The sequence below is a fragment of the Oncorhynchus tshawytscha genome, linkage group LG11 (genome assembly GCF_018296145.1).
Source record: "Oncorhynchus tshawytscha isolate Ot180627B linkage group LG11, Otsh_v2.0, whole genome shotgun sequence".
NCBI lineage: Eukaryota > Metazoa > Chordata > Actinopteri > Salmoniformes > Salmonidae > Oncorhynchus > Oncorhynchus tshawytscha.
Window position 1 is genome coordinate 11,374,409 of NC_056439.1, and position 17,475 is coordinate 11,391,883.

The following is a 17,475-nucleotide window of genomic DNA, read 5'->3' on the forward strand; positions in this document are numbered from 1 at the left end:
CAGCATTATGTTGTGGGGATGTTTTTCAGGGGCAGGGACTGGGAGACTAGTCAGGATCGAGGGAAAGATGAACCGAGCAAAGTACAGAGAGATCCTTGATGAAAACCTGCTCCAGAGTACTCAGGACCTCAGACTGGGGCGAAGCTTCATCTTCCAACCGGAAAACGACTAAGCACACAGCCAAGACAACGCAGGAGTGGCTTCGGGACAAGTCTCAGAATGTCCTTGAGTGGCCCAGCTAAAGCCTGGACTTGAACCCAGTTGAACATCTCTGGAGAGACCTGAAAATAGCTGTGCATCAACACTCCCCATCCAACCTGAAAGAGCTTGCTTGAGAGGATGTGCAGAGAAGACTGGGAGAAGCTCCTCAAATACAGCTATGCCGAGCTTGTAGCTTCATATCCAAGGAGACTTGAGGCTTCAATCGCTGCCAATGGTGCTTCAACAAAGTACAGACTAAAGGGTCTGAATACTTATGTAAATGTGATATTTCCATTTTATTTTGAAAACACTTGCAAAAATATCTAAAAACCTGTTTTTGCTTTGTCTTTATGGGTTATTGTGTGTAGATTGATGAGGGAAAAAAACAATTGAATCCATTTTATAATAAGGCTGTAACGTAACAAAATGTGGAAAAAATAAATGAGTCTGAATACTTTCTGAATGCACTGTATATTTATGTTATGTGCATCATAGACATTGTGGTATTTGTGTCACATTGACACCACGTTATAGTGTCACGCCCTGACCGTAGATTGCTTTGTATGTTTATATTTTTAGTTTGGTCAGGGTGTAATGTGGGTATGTCATCTATGTTGTAGGTCTAGGTTTTCTGTTTCTATGTGTTTGGCCTGGTATGGTTCTCAATCAGAGGCAGCTGTCTATCGTTGTCTCTGAATGAGAGCCATACTTAGGTAGCCTGTTTTCCCATTTTGAGTTGTGGGTGATTATTTTCGGTTTCAGTGTTTCCACCATACGGGACTGTTTCGGTTTTCCTTTATTCTCTTGTTCGTTTGTATTCAGTGTTCAGTTTATTAAAGGCATCATGAACACGTACCACGCTGCGCTTTGGTCTACTCCTTCTTCCACCAATGAAAATCGTTACATATATCCTCTCTCCAAGGTGCCATTTAAAAGCACTCCTACGTCGCAGAGATGACAGAAACAGTCAATAGAAAGGTGCCCAGTCAAGACAGCTCGCCTTTTTACCGTACAAGGACATCATGAATAAGAGACAGCTATTTTCGATTAATTGAGGAGAGAGAATACATTTTTGGAGAAAATAGTGATGAGTTCCATTGAGTTAATCTCAACGCTAAACCCAAGGCCAATGTCCTATTTAGGCGGCCGGCAGAGTTTCTGTATTTCGACAGAGCCCTGTTTGGATTGCTTAGCTGATCAAATATCTCAAACTAAACCCAACATCTATGGCTTTCGCGTGGAAACACAGAGAGCAATGATAGATATGTGATGTCATGCGCATGTGTACTCTTGTTTTCGGTTCTTTGTCTACAATCCTCCAGCCCACAATGCCTTGAGGGTGTTTTACAGTTTCCCACCATGGGCATCCAAAGAACAAAGAAACCGGGCATAATTATAGTTTGACTCCATAACGACTTTCCCTTTGAAAGCCTCCGTATGCCCACTAATTCAAAGTGAGTTTATTGCCTTAGAGTACAATTTCATTGATATGCTGATTAGGACATTTGCACTTGAAAGTTGGTACAGAGTTTTTTTGCCCTTCTACGTTGATGCTTCATCAATCGATGACTGAGTGATCAAGCTTGTCTTCGCCTCCACCGTTTCTCTTGTCTTTTGGAGGCTGGATCTCTCATCGCCCCAAACCGGGCCCTTCTTCTCTCCTCTCTTTGTCTGTCCTCCTGTCTTTCTGTCCTTCCTCTCTGCCTTTTCTCTACCCCCCCCCCTCTCCCTCTCTCTCTCTCTCTCTCTCTTACTGTCTCCCAGATTATCTCACTTCTACCTTCCTCCCTTCTGTCCATTCTCTCTCAGCTTTACTGTGACTGAAAAGGTACTTGGCGTTGTCTTTGAAATATTAACTTCACATTTGATGCGATGAGATCACATTCGGCTCCTCATCCGCATACCAATACGCCCCTTCCTCTGGTCTCATCACAACTGGGCGGACATTTCTGTCGTGAACCTGTCACACAATGTTGTCAAATCACGTCAATGCCACATCGGTTCTAAGTGTACCGGGTAGGTAATTTTCACCTCTGACTGAAGTGCTGTGGCGTCTGTCTATCGGGTGGGACTGTAGGGGGGTTGGGAGAAGAGCGTGTCAGGCCTGTCGGCTTCACTGCACCTGATCATGTAATTTATGCAAGAGTCAAATACCTCTACTTCATTTCACACGCTTTTGCCTCTACGTCCCTCCGCCGATCGGTTGCTTGTTGGAAATCGCAGTCTTAATGGGAACGCTCAGCCGCAATTATCATGCACAATTGATTCAATCAGGGGAAAATATTACATTGAAAATGAAATACTGCGTACTCTCCTGGCCGGGTCCAGCTCCATAATATAATTATCTCAGAGTTGCAGTGTCCTGAGGTTTCTGAGGTTCGGGCCAGGTTGGGTGAATAGGCCATTATTCAAACTATTGTTTTGCTAGATATGCAGACAGTATAAAATAAAAAAATAAAGGTTGACATAACTAATAGGAAGGCTATTCATGCAGGTTGACATTTATTGTCATGAGTCTTGTCCTGGAGGCAGAACTAGAGCCATTTCCCCATTGATATACTGTAGCACTTCATGGAAAACAAAAATAAGCTTGTTGGTCTTAATTTAAGGTTAGGGTTTGGCATTAGAGTTAGCAGTGTGATTAAAGTTGGGTAAAAAAATGTGGCTGTGCCAGCTAGTGACCACTCTGCAGAGCGGCCACCAGAACAAGATTCACGATGAAAAAGACTAACCTGCAATATCCATAGGCCTACATAATGTAGAAAATCAAATATCATTGAGGTTTGGTATCGTGTCTCTACTGGTTTGAACCAGGCACAATATTAATTTAGGCCTAGTAGTATACAATTTGCATTTTCCTGTTTTAGGCCTGTTGGCAAAAAACGCTCACAACTCAACATACAGGACAGTCTCTACCAAGACGATCAATTGGTCAAGCGGGAAGGAACGATATCCTTGGAACTTCCATTACCCTCCAAATCCCCTTAATGAGTTGATTACAAAATATTTGACTCATGTTTAATTGCTTTCCCTCCCTCTTTCCGTAACTTCCTTTTTTCGGGTGAGGCAGGGACACCCATTGTTGTGGTACGGTGAGTGGCGGTGGCGTGGTGAAGGTCTCACACCGACTGAGCTGGCACTGCCTGGGAGACACACAGTCTCCATGGAAGCCGGCATGGCTCAGATCCAGCGTGGGAAGATATCAAAGGAGGCCTGGCTCCTGCAGCAGCTCTGCAGCAGGGGAGGAGAGATAAAGAACTGCAGCAACCCAACTGGGCCGTACAACCAGTGTGCAATAAATAAAGGTGTGCATCCCAAATGGAAACATATTCCCTTTGTAGTTCCATACTTTTGACCAGGGCCTATAGGGGAATATATAGGAAATAGGGTGCCATTTGGGAAACACCCTACGTCTGCAGGATGACGTTACGGACTTTTGAATCTTTTTTTTTTTTGCCTGATGGTTAAAGAGGTTGGAAAGCGGCCTGGGTTTTTATGACGTGTCTGGTCAGCTAACAAAGAAGGGTGCGTTTCAGCTTCAGGTTCTGGGCTTTTTGGCTAAGGGGCCAAGTTAAGCAAAACACATAAATGGGGCTTTTTTGGCCAGGCTGTTAGTGCTGTGTGGAAGGTTAGCGCAAACCTATCATCAAGCTGTTATTTCTCCTGTATAGAGTAGGTGCTCCGCTGTGGGACCTGGTGCGTCATCCACCAACCGCATCATCATCCTGCATTATGGGAAAGAATGGAGCTCCTCTCACAAAGTGAGGGCATTATCATTCTTTAAGAGTACAACTCGCCTGTCATGCCCAATTCATCATTACCTTGGCGCTGGGTTTCCAAGTGCCTCGGTGCATGCAGCGATTCATCAAGACCTTGAAGTATCCTTTTTGCGCTGAGAGCAGGGGGTGTATAGAGTGGGGGGGAGATAGTTTTTTAGATAACACATTGTTGGACACCGTTCTTGTTGGACCAATGTATTTGATCGTTTTGTTCGCCAACCCCTATGGGATTCAATATAAATCCACAGTGGGTTTTAATACAGGGTCAACTACTTTGGTTCTTCAGCCTGAATGTCGACTAGAATTGATTCGGCCCTGGGGTACTAGCCCATATAGCCCTGGCTAACCTGCTGTCGGGCTGCTAGCGAGAGGCTACGATTAAACCGCATTCAAAAGGCCACTGTCGATCAGCCCCACAGGAGGTCATTTCATTTTAATTGTAGGTAACGATGAGGCTACAGCTCCTGCACTCTCTGCTAGTCCCCCTGACAATGGTTAGAGCCTACAGTTGGGGTAATAGTAATGTCATATGGCATAACAGTTGAACAAAAGATCAAGAGGAAATCATTGTAATCTAATAATCATAAAATGTAGCATATGGCTATTTTAAATATACACTGAGTGTACACAACATTAGGAACCTCTTCCTAATATTGAGTTGCACTCCTTTTTGCCCTCAGAACAGCCTCAATTCGCCGGGGCATGGACTCTAGGCGTCGAAAGCGGTCCATAGTGATGCGGGCTTGTCACGGCCGTCAAAAGAAGTGGACCAAAGTGCAGCGTTGGGAGCGTACATGATCTTTTTATTCAAAATGTCGCCAACAAAACAACAAACGAACGCAACAACCGTGATGCTTACAGGACATTAGTGCCACAAACAAAGTTAACTACCCACACTGAAGGAGGGAAAAAGGGCTACCTAAGTATGATTTCCAATCAGAGACAAAGACAGACAGCTGTCCCTGATTGAGAACCATACCCGGCCAAAACATAGAAATAAAGAAACATAGAAAACAAAACATAGAATTCCCACCCCACATCACACCCTGATCTAAACAAATAGAGAAATAAAACGGCTCTCTAAGGTCAGGGCGTGACATGGCCGTGTTGACTCCATGCTTCCCACAGATGTGTCAAGTTGGCTGGATGTCCTTTGGGTGGTGGACCATTCTTGATACACACTGGAAACTGTTGAGTATAACCCAGCAGCGTTGCGGTTCTTGACACACTCAAAACAGTGCGCCTGGAACCGGATCCCGTTCAAAGACACTTACATGTTTTGTCTTGCCTATTCACCCTCTGATACATGTACACAATCCATGTTTCAATTGTCTCAAAGCTTAAAAATCCTTCTTCAACTTGTCTCCTCCCCTTCATCTACAGTGATTGAACTGGATTTAACCGGTGACAGCAATACGGGATTATAGCTTTCAACTGAAATCGCCTGGTCAGTCTATGTCATGGAAATTCCTAATTAGTTCCTAATGTTTTGTACACTCAGTGTATGTATGGGTAGTCATATTATATTATATGAACAGCAACTCAAGTTGACATGACAAGTTTTTTGATCCACTAATAGTACACTAAATCTACTAACTGAACTACAGAACTGCACTGGTGCAAGGCCTCACTTCCCTTTGGCTAGTTCGACAGTAATATACAATATACAATCAAAATGCTAATTGTAACGGCGTGTGGAATTCAATGTTTCTTATAGCATAATCCCCTTCTTAATTAGGCCAAAAGCTTCAGGTACTGCCCACGTACCTCTCTCTCTTCTCTCTCTTGCTACTGCTCATTAGCTAAACGATATACTCACGACACCATGCTGGATAACTTTTATATAGGTCAGCATCATGAGCCAATCTTACCGATACTTCTCTACAGCGGCCCAGAGGGGGCAAATGCTTTTTTAGTCAGTCAGATTCTTCATAAGCCATGTCAAAAACATGGCATTTACCTCTAACATGCATAGTACAGCCAACACAACAATGTAAGACATTAAAACCACAATGTACTTAAAAACATAGGGCCGTATGATATGTAAGACCATAATAACAAACACCATAACACCAAGGACTATCACAGCAAAGACTACAAAGGACCATAACAGCAAAGACTCCAAAGGATCATAACAGCAAAGACTACAAAGGACGGTAAAAACAGCAACGACCACAAAGGACCATAAAAACAAAGATGATAACACCAAAGACCGCAAAGGACCATAAAAACAAAGATGATAACACCAAAGACCGCAAAGGACCATAAAAACAAAGATGATAACGCCAAAGACCACAACAACAAAGTCCACAGAAACAGAGCTACAGGACCCTTTATATTAACGCAGGTTTCTTTTAGACATAGCATTGTCTGATTCAATTGTCCTTGTACTGTACAGACAGAGGCAGACAGAGGAGTGGGTGAGTCTGGAGGTCAGTCGCAGACTGGGCGAGATGGACACGTTTCATCTGTCCGGAACGCTAAAATGCATCACTCCCTCTCTTTTCTATCGCTCATCCACTCACTTTCTTTCTCTCTCTCTCATTCTCTCTTCTTCGCTCTCTAGGACTGTTTGCGAGTCTCTTCACTGTTTCCAGTCTTTCTTGCCATCTCTCTCTTGCACCATCAACCTGCCTTTCTTTCTTTCTTTCTTTCTTGTCATCTTAGTCTTCTACCTTTCCCTGTCTAAGCGTTCATGTATAATACATTAGAGCATGGCTGAGCATAAGTTGAGTCAAAAGTGCTACTGTGGGTTAATCCACTATCGGCCATGCTCTATCTTGCCTGGTCTGCAGAAAAGAGCCCCAACAAAACTATCCCAATCAGTGTAATGGCCTGAGCTAACTCAAAACAGTAATAATCTCTTTGTATCTGCTCTAATCAGTGGAGTGTTAAACAAATTTACCCATCTTATACAGGGAGATAGACAGAAAGGCCTTGTCGGGTTGAATCTCAGCTACGCACATCGCAGTTAACATAATCATAGTTCACATTTATACAGTTGGCACTCCCTGCTTCAAACAAAAGCACTTAGGGAAGAGAAAAGATGAACGCGAAGCTCTCGTTTCAGAGAAAGACCTAATAGGACATTTCAGAGAAGGTACAGGGCGTGACCTCTGGGGTGCTGTGTAAATGGTTGCAGGGGAGCTGGGGTGGGCACTTTGTAGTTAAAATAGCGCGATGGTGGCGGCTCTGAGCGAAACTCATTAAGATAATGTTGCCCAACTTCCATAACTGAAATGTCAATAACGGTTTTAATTAACTCGGCTTCCTAAAATGGCACTGGACCAAAAGGGGCTTTGTGTAGAATCTCATAGAAAGAAAACAAAGTTTTGCGAGTCAGCCAAGCATGTCAGGTTGCCCTAGATTAAAAAAAACATAGTTCGCCCTCCCCTCCTGTCAGAGTACCTTCCCCATGGTGGGTAACTACACACTACACATTTTTACACAACTTCCACTGCTGTGCGACTGTCCAAATATGGACAGCGTACAAACATATTACTTTTACACAGGCATCCACAGGTTAAGTGCTTCAGCAAGGTCTTGAACCCAATGTTTCTCCTGGGCCACCGAGGCTTTGCGCTATGCACAACCTATGCATCTCCAAGGATCTTACTAATTAATGAGAGTGCTATACTGAGGGACCTGGAGGGTAGGTAGGTTGCAACAGCACAGTGCCTCAACCTGACCGACACAGACATATGCAGCTGAAAATAGCTGAGAGGTTTGTGTGGGAAAAAGACAGTCTTGCACGTATATCTTAGTTAAATCAATTAACTGTTTGAAACCCAACACCGACAGTGTTTTTTACCAAACAGTAGACACTGTTTTAAACAGGTGCAGGTTAAAATTGTCTGTGTGAAAAAAAGCAATAATCTGCGTATTTACAGTTGAAGTCGGAAGTTTACATACACCTTAGCCAAACACATTTAAACTCAGTGTTTCACAATTCCTGACATTTAATCCTCATAAAGATTCCCTGTCTTAGGTCAGTTTGGATCACCACTTTATTTTAAGAATGCGAAATGTCAGAATAATAGTAGAGAATGATTTATTTCAGCTTTTATTTCCACATTCCCAGTGGGTTAGAAGTTTAGAATTAGTATTTGGTAGCATTGCCTTTAAATTGTTTAACTTGGGTCAAACGTTTCGGATAGCCTTCCACAAGCTTCCCACAATAAGTTGTGAATTTTGGCCTATTCCTCCTGACAGAGCTGGTATAACTGAGTCAGGTTTGTAGGCCTCCTTGCTCGCACACACTTTTTCAGTTCTGTCCACAAATTTTCTATAGGCTTGAGGTCAGGGCTTTGTGATGGCCACTTCAATACCTTGACTTTGTTGTCTTTAAGCCATTTTGCCACAACTTTGGAAGTATGCTTGGGGCCATTGTCCATTTGGAAGACCCATTTGCGATCAAGCTTTAACTTCCTGACTGATGTCTTGAGACGTTGCCTCAATATATCCACATAATTTTTGTTCCTAATGATGCCATCTATTTTGTGAAGTGCACCAGTCCCACCTGCAGCAAAGCACCCCCACAACATGATACTGCCACCCCCGTGCTTCACGGTTGGGATGGTGCTCTTCGGCTTGCAAGCCTCCCCCTTTTTCCTCCAAAATGTAACGATGGGAATTATGGCCTAAGAGTTCTATTTATGTTTCATCAGACCAGAGGACATTTCGTCAAAAAGTACGATCTTTGTCCCCATGTGCAGTTGCAAACCGTAGTCTGGCTTTTTAATGGCGGTTTTGGAGCAGTGTTTTCTTCCTTGCTGAGCGGCCTTTCAGCTTATGTCGAAATATTGTTTTATTGTGGATATAGATACTTTTGTACCTGTTTCCTCCAGCATCCCCATAAGGTCCTTTGCTGTTGTTCTGGGATTGATTTGCACTTTTCGCACCAAAGTACGTTCATCTCTAGGAGACCGAAAGTGTCTCCTTCCTGAGCGGTATGATGGCTGCGTAATCCCATGGTGTTTATACTTGCGTGCTATTGTTTGTACAGATGAACGTGGTACCTTCAGGTGTTTGGAAATTGCTCCCAAGGATGAACCAGACTTTTGGAGGCCTTGGCTGATTTATTTTGATTTTCCGATGATGTCAAGCAAAGACGCACTGAGTTTGAAGGTAGGCCTTGAAATACATCCACAGGTACACCTCAAGTGATGTCAATTAGCTGTCAATACACTCAAATGATGTCAATTAGCCTATCAAAAGCTTCTAAAGCCATGACATCATTTTCTGGAATTGTCCAAGCTGTTTAAAGGCACAGTCAACTTAATGTAAACTTCTGACTCACTGGAATTGTGATACAGTGAATTATAAGTGAAATAAATACCAGACTTGCCAAAACTATAGTTTGTTAACAAGAAATGTGTGGAATGGTTGAAAAACAAGTTTCAATGACTCCAACCTAAGTGTAGGTAAAATTCCGACTTCAACTGCAGAGTCACCTCCAAAAGTTTTGGCACCCTTGATAAAGATGAGCAAAAATGACTGCATTTATGTATTTATAAGAATGCTGTAAGTACAAAAATGGTTTGATTAGTGGAAATGAATATCCAACTAGTCAGTGACAATTATGTGGAGTTTGTGACTCCAACTATTTGAGCTTATTACAGTATTGTAGACACTATGTCTTGGAATGACCTATGATCTATGTAGAAGAACCCCTTACCTTTTAACAACTCTGGTGTGGCGTCTGAGCATCATAGAGCAAAACACATGTACACTACCATTCAAAGGTTTTGGGTCATTTAGAAATGTACTTGTTTTTGAAAGAAAACCACATTTTTTGTCCATTAAAATAACATCAAATTGATCCGAAATACAGTCTAGACATTGTTAATGTTGTAAATTACTATTGTAGCTGGAAACAGTACATTTTTTAAATGGAATATCTACATAGGCGTACAGAGGCCTATTATCAGCAACCATCACTTTTGTGTTCCAATGGCACGTTGTGTTAGCTAATCCAAGTGTATCATTTTAAAAGGCTAATTGATCATTAGAAAAATCTTTTGCAATTATGTTAGCACAGCTGAAAACTGTTGTCCTGATTAAAGAAGCAATAAAAATTGGCCTTCTTTAGACTAGTTGAGTGTCTGGAGCATCAGCATATGTAGGTTCGATTACAGGCTCAAAATGTCTAGAAACAAAAAACGTTCTTCTGAAATTTGTCAGTCTATTCTTGTTATGAGAAATGAAGGCAAGAAATTGCCAAGAATATAAAAGATTAAGATGAGCTAAAGACCACAGACACTGGACAGGGGAAGTCTGCCTAGAAGGCCAGCATCCCATAACATCACAAATCCACCGCCATATTTTACAGTAGGTATGCGGTTCTTTTCTGAATATGCATCCTTCTTTCGACACCAAACCCACCACTGTCGTGCATAAGCAAAGAGCAAAATGTTTGTCTCATCTGACCATAGCACCCAGTTTCAAAGCAAGGGCCAATGCCGTTTAGCAACCCCAGGTGTTTACATTTGTTGGTTGGTCTCCCAAACCATCTGTGCGTGAGGAAGATAAGCTTTCTTAGTAGAAGAACCAAGTGTAACTTGACTGGCCTGCACAAAGTTCTGACCCCAACTTCATCGAACACCTTTACGGATGAATTGGAACGCCGACAGCGAGACAGGCCTAATCGCCCAACATCAGTGCCCGACCTCACTAATGCTCATGTCTGAATGGAAGCAAGTCAAGTGTCCACACACTTTGGGTCATGTAGTGTAGATATCACAATATTATTAACTGATTCACAGCGACACTGATTGTTTTTGATCCTCCAGGGGCCTTGATCTGTGTAACACCAAAATGTTGTTGATTCCTAATGGGAAGAAGAGGTGGAACCGGCGATTTCTCCCTGGATGGAACGTATAGAGTAATAAGCCTGCAACTACAATGATTATTTATTTTTTAAAACCTGCATGCGTTTTATCGAGACATCCTAGGGATAAGCAAAAACATTGGTGGAGAAAACACTGTCACTGACAGAGCGAGCAAACCAGAGAAGAAACAGATGACGCACAGGCGTTGTGACAGATCGCTCCAGGTGATCTCATTGGTTTATCCTCGCTCACTTGCTTGAACTCCCGTCTAGGGCAGACCAAAGCAGCTGCCAGCGACTGCAGTATAAGGTTGGCATCTGAAGATCTTAAGGAGAAATCGATACCACCCCCCCCACCCACACCAAAAAACAGAAGAGAAGCAGTCCCTTAGGACTGAACCTCATTTGTAGGGCAACGGTAAGCAACACAATGACCTAATGATGTTAGAGGTGTGTACTAAAATACATTTATTCACTCTGCGCTCAGGAGAGAGAGAGAGAGAGAGAGAGAGAGAGAGAGAGAGAGGCGATGTTTCACCTGGCCCTAATAGCGAGCTCGCAGAGATACATAACTTTCCACTGTCACTTCCCATTTGATCTGACAGGGCATACATTACGAGCCTCCTGCCCCTGCGCTCCGCCTTGCCTTCCCACCGACACAAAAACGGATGACATATTGCACAAACAGTCCAAGGTAGCTGACAAACGAGACGCTGCGCGTTTCCATTTTTCAGCCCGCCGCCAGGCCAGCTCTTTGGGTCTTTAAGGTGAAACCAAGTGGAAAATGAACAGCGTTCGCGTGTCGTTGGTGTGGCAGAGGCCAGCTATGTCGTGTGTGTGTGTGTGTGTGTGTGTGTGTGTGTGTGTGTGTGTGTGTGTGTGTGTGTGTGTGTGTGTGTGTGTGTGTGTGTGTGTGTGTGTGTGTGTGTGTGTCTTTGTGTGTGTGCGTGCATGTATTTGCTTGTGTGCAATTGTGTCCATGGATGGGCATGCATATATGTGTAATCTGCATTATATTATATGTGTGTTCTCTGCAGGCCTGAGGCTGAGAACTGTGTGAGCAGCATGGTCGTGTATGGAGACTCATATGCCTGGTCCACTAAGTGAGAAGAGGTGCTACCCTTATAACAGAGATTTCCAAACTCGGTCCTGGGCCCCACCACAGGTCCACGTTTTGGTTTTTGTCCTAGCACAAAACATCTGATTCAAATAATTAAAGCTTGATGATGAGTTGGTTATTTAAATTAAATGTGTAGTGCTCGGGCAAAAACCAAAATGTGCACCCGAGTTTTGGAAACCCTACCCTATGAATACAGCCTGGGAGTGGGAGTAGCTGATTGATTCCCTATATAGTGCACTACTTTTTACCAGGTTCCACGTTTTTCTGGTGAAAAGTAGCGCACAAGGTGGGGAATAGCGTCCCATATGGGAGACAGCCTGAGGGTACAGTGAGGGTCACAGCTATGGGGGCTAGGATGGAGTGGTTGCCATGCATAGGTATTTTGTCATATTCATATAACAACTCAATGCTTCTATACAATATATTTGACTTCTGTTAAACATTTAAAAGTATTAGCAATTAAGCATATCTAAATAATATAGAGTAGGCTTTACAGGTATTTTGGACATTGATTATTTTTTATTGTCAGAGGCAAATATGTAGACATTGTCATCTGTATGCTATTCAATAACATGCTTAGGATCGCAAAATAAATGTAGAAATCCATATTATTCAGTTATTGCGCCAACGAGCATCTGCGATGCCAAGGGCTATTTCTATTTCTGACGCAGATCGCGCTGAAAGTCCTGCCTCTCCCATCTCCTCATTGGTTTATAGAAGCAGGTACCCACGTGCCATCTCCTCATTGGTTATACCCACGTGGGTGATTGAAAGACAAACTGTTTTGCTGGGCATCGTGGTAATACTATGAAAGTTTCGATGCTGATCACCATTATAAGATCAAAGATGAAAAAGCCTGGAAGGAGGAGAGATGACTAGAAAAAAGCCGGTTGGCCGTTTAATGTGTGGATTCATTGTCGGAGTAGAGGACCTTGTACATTTCAGGTAAAATAACGACTCAATGTTTATATCCCAGGACAAATTAGCTAGCAAGTGCAAGCTAACTAGCTACATTTCCATACATGTTTAATGCTTCTCAACCTGTCCCCAAATTAATGTAATTGGTTCAGAGCTTGTTTTGATATTTTAACCTGCGTGCCGTGATCGCGTTTGGTGTGGGGGGGCAAAATAAATGTATGCTCGATAGCGCGCAGCCAGTTTGGGTTCCGTGTAAGGGTCTTGATAGGGGTTCAAGTCAATCCTTTAGTCTCGTGTCTGTGTGTGTGTGTGTTAACCTTAATTTCTTGTCTGAATTCTTCTTAAAACTCTCGTTGCTCACCTCGTGTTTGGGCATGCTGACCGAGGGCGCTGGATGAATATAGAAATACGCGAGCAAACCACGGCGGAAAAAGAGATGTCACGACCCGGTAAATAGCGTTGTAAAGAAGAGGGGGAAGAGAGGGCATGACACAAAGGGGGCTAGACGTAAAGAAAATACATCCTGAGCCGTTTGGGAAGGCAGAGAAGGGAAAAGAAATGTTATCCCTGTGAGGCAAAGCGACTTAATGGAACTTCTCTTATCGGCACCGATGCAGAGTCCCCGCCGCTCCCTCGGTTTCACTTTGATGTGGGACAAGAGAGAGAGAACAGAGAGAGAGAAAGAAAGAGAGGGGGGGAGCACTCTGAAGACTACCTCACACACACTTTGGTATGCTATACGACAATGCATCAGAGCTCCCGATATGGATTTCCAAATGCGGATACATTCTGGATATTATTGTTAGTGCCTCCAACTCCTCCCTGTACACTGCTATTCAAATAGGGCCATTTCGATATCAAATCAGTTTCCATATGCTGCCCCTAGATACTGCCGAACGCTGTACCGTTGAGAACGAATACGGCTTAGATTATATTTTTTCACAGAGTAATGTGAGAAAAGAGGTTGCTGGGTTTCTGGTTGCTTTTCTGGAGAGCTGAGAAGCGGCTCCTCCAACTCCAGACTGCCATCTGGCAAAGGAAGGCATGAAGTGCATTCAGCCAAAGACAGCATTAATAAGTCATTTTGAAAGGCTCAATCCGCAATATTCAGGGCTCTGGTCAAAAGTAGTGGGCTAGGATATATTGTAGGGAATAGGGTGCCATTTCAGACACACCTGTTTGTAATAACAATGCATACAATATCTGTTCTAACGGCACAATCTGCAATTTCTGGGTGCTGGTCAAAAGTAATGCACTAGATCATAGGGGAAAAGGCGCTACTGACACACAGATACACACTCTTGTCTCTGCTTATAATCAAAATGCATAATAACGCCAAAACAAATTATTTAAAACGAGGTTAAAAGTTACACCAATAGGTCTAAAAATGTGAAAACACTCCTTACTTCATCCTTGCATTCTCCCAAACATGTGTCTCTACCACACTTTTATCCACCTGCATCTAAATCAGCAGGCCAAATTGGTGGGAGGGCTTTAATTAACACCATCATTCTAACCCTTGCCTGTCCAAACACACATGAAACGATTACACAATAGAATAGATTGAATGGGATGAAATTATTAGATAGAATTCAATAATTTTTTGAGTTTGTAACTGGATTAACGAAGCAGGTACCTGAATTCATACATCAAAACAAACATTCAATATATACAATTATAATATTGGGAAAAATGTCTCTGTGATTGAGAAGTGAGGATCTCCTCTAACATGCTAATCACAATCACTCGTTCGAGGTCCTCGGGGCTGCCTATCCAACTGCCTGCTCGATAAGTGGCTTGTTTATTAAGGCACACAAGGGCCCCAATCGAGGCTTCAGCTCGGCTGTCTTCTCCTTCCCATTTTCCCCTTTTCCAGCGTGGCCGGCCGGTGCTGAAGAGAGACACTGTTGCTAGTCTTCCCAGAGGCCCCAAGGTTTGTTTCCCGTCCCGTCAGTAATGAATAATGCATGGGGTCTTAATCAAACAAACACAAATGAGGATCACTTGCCAATCAGTGTCGGATGACTGGTCCAAGGTGTTGCCTGACTCGAGAGGCCTGGACTTGTTGTGCTTGTCTCCATCTGCCTTCAAATGTTTCCTGTCTCTGCTTTGTGCCTCTCGCTTTCTTTTATCATCCCTACATCCCTCCCTTCCACTCTCCTTCCTGACTCACCCAAACTGTTGTTGTGCCTCAGGAACACATCTTGGCTGCTCCTTCCATTAAAGATGACCTTCATCTTTAGCGGTCCATTTTGGGCCATAGGGTCTACAGTTGATTTTCTGAAAAAGTATCTCAAAGTATTTGAAAGAGTAGAAAATACTATTTGAAGCCAGGTATGCACGCCAGAACCCATCCAGACTAAATGTCTGACACCACATACTGACTAAAGTGGTATCAATGAAGGCTTGATCAATAATCAAATCATGAAAAATAAGCATGCTATTGGTTTGAAATACACTATGAAACATTTTCTGCTTATTAGCTAAGAACATAGATACCAACTAGACCCAGGGGAGATGACTAGAAGTTAATATTGTTCATTTCTCCGATTGGCAAGTATCTAAAATATTTGCATGACATATTTCCAATAATCAGATGCTATCAAGTACATTAAAAAGTAGCATGTCAATGCATGTGACAGACAGATGGACAGACAGACAGACAAACAGACATTTACATTTACATTTGAGTCATTTAGCATACGCTCTTAACCAGAGCGACTTACAGGACAGTCAGACAGAAGCAGTGTTGGTCTTGGGAGGTTCTCTCCCTCTCTGGCACTCTATTCACTAATCACAGCACTCATTACAGGTTCCAGCCCTGTCTCCTATGTCAGCAGCTAGTTTGACAGGGGGGTAATTGCTCTCAACCCTCGGCATCACTCCTGCTGTGCGTCTGAAATGGGTGCTATTCCCTACATAGTGCACTTATTTTGACAAGGAAACTGGTCAAAAGTAGTGAACTATATATATATATATATATATATATATGAAGTTTGACATTTACATACACTTATGTTGGAGTCAAAATTATTTTCAACAACTCCACAAATTTCTTGATAACAAACTATAGTTTTGGCAAGTCGGTTAGGACTAATTTGTGCATGACACAAGTAATGTTGGGCCTTTAAACAGCTTGGAAAATTCCTAGAAAATTATGTCATGGCTTTAGAAGCTTCTGATAGGCTAATTGACATAATTTGAGTCAATTGGAGGTGTACCTGTGGATGCATTTCAAGGCCTACCTTCAAACTCAGTGCCTCTTTGCTTGACATCATGGGAAAATCAAATAAAATCAGCCAAGAGCAATTTCCAAACGCCTGAAGGTACCACGTTCATCTGTACAAACAATAGTGCGCAAGTATAAACACCATGGGACCACGCAGCCGTCATACCACTCAGGAAGGAGAGATATAGAGAGATATACGTACTTTGGTGCGAAAAGTGAAAATCAATCCCAGAACAACAGCAAAGGACCTTATGAAGATGCTGGAGGAAACAGGTACAAAGTATCTATATTCACAGTAAAACAAGTCCTATCGACATAAGCTGAAAGGCCGCTCAGCAAGGAAGCAAACACTGCTCCAAAACCGCCATTAAAAAGCCAGACTACGGTTTGCAACTGCACATGGGGACAAAGTGTACTTTTTGGAGAATAGATCTGTTTGGCAATAATGCCCATTGTTATGTTTGGAGGAAAAGGGGGAGGATTGCAAGACGAAGAACACCATCCCAACCGTAAAGCACGGGGGCGGCAGCATCATGTTGTTGGGGTGCTTTGCTGCAGGTGGGACTGGTGTACTTCACCAAATAGATGGCATCATGAGGTTGGAAAATTATGTGGATATATTGAAGCAACATCTCACGACATCAGTCAGGAAGTTAAAGCTTGGTCACAAATGGGTCTTCCAAATGGACAATGACCCCAACCGTACTTCCAAAGTTGTGGCAAAATGGCTTAAGGACAACAAAGTCAATCTATTGGAGTGGCCATCACAATGCCCTGACCTCAATCCCATAGAATTTATGGGCAGAACTGCAAAAGTGTGTGCGAGCAAGGAGGCCTACAAACCTGACTCAGTTACACCAGCTCTGTCAGGAGGAATGGGCCAAAATTCACCCAACTTATTGTGGGAAGCTTGTGGAAGGCTACCCGAAACGTTTGACCCAAGTTAAACAATTTAAAGGCAATGCTACCAAATACTAATTGAGTGTATGTAAACTTCTGTCCCACTGGGAATGTGATGAAAGAAGTAAAAGCTGAAATGTATCACTCTCTCTACTATTATTCCGACATTTCACATTCTTAAAATAAAGTGGTGACCCTAACAGACCTAAGACAGGGAATTTTTACTAGGATTAAATGTTAGGAATTGTGAAAAACTGAGTTTAAATGTCTTTGGCTAAGGTGTATGTAATCTTCCGACTTCAACTGTATATATACATAATTGTCCATCCTTATGATGCCATCTATTTTGTGAAGTGCACTAGTCCCTAATGCAGCAAATGACCCCTACAACATGATGCTGCCACCCCCATGCTTCACGGTTGGGATGGTGTTCTTCGGCTTGCAAGCCTCCCACTTTTTCCTCCAAACATAACGATGGTCATCATGGCCAAAGAGTTCT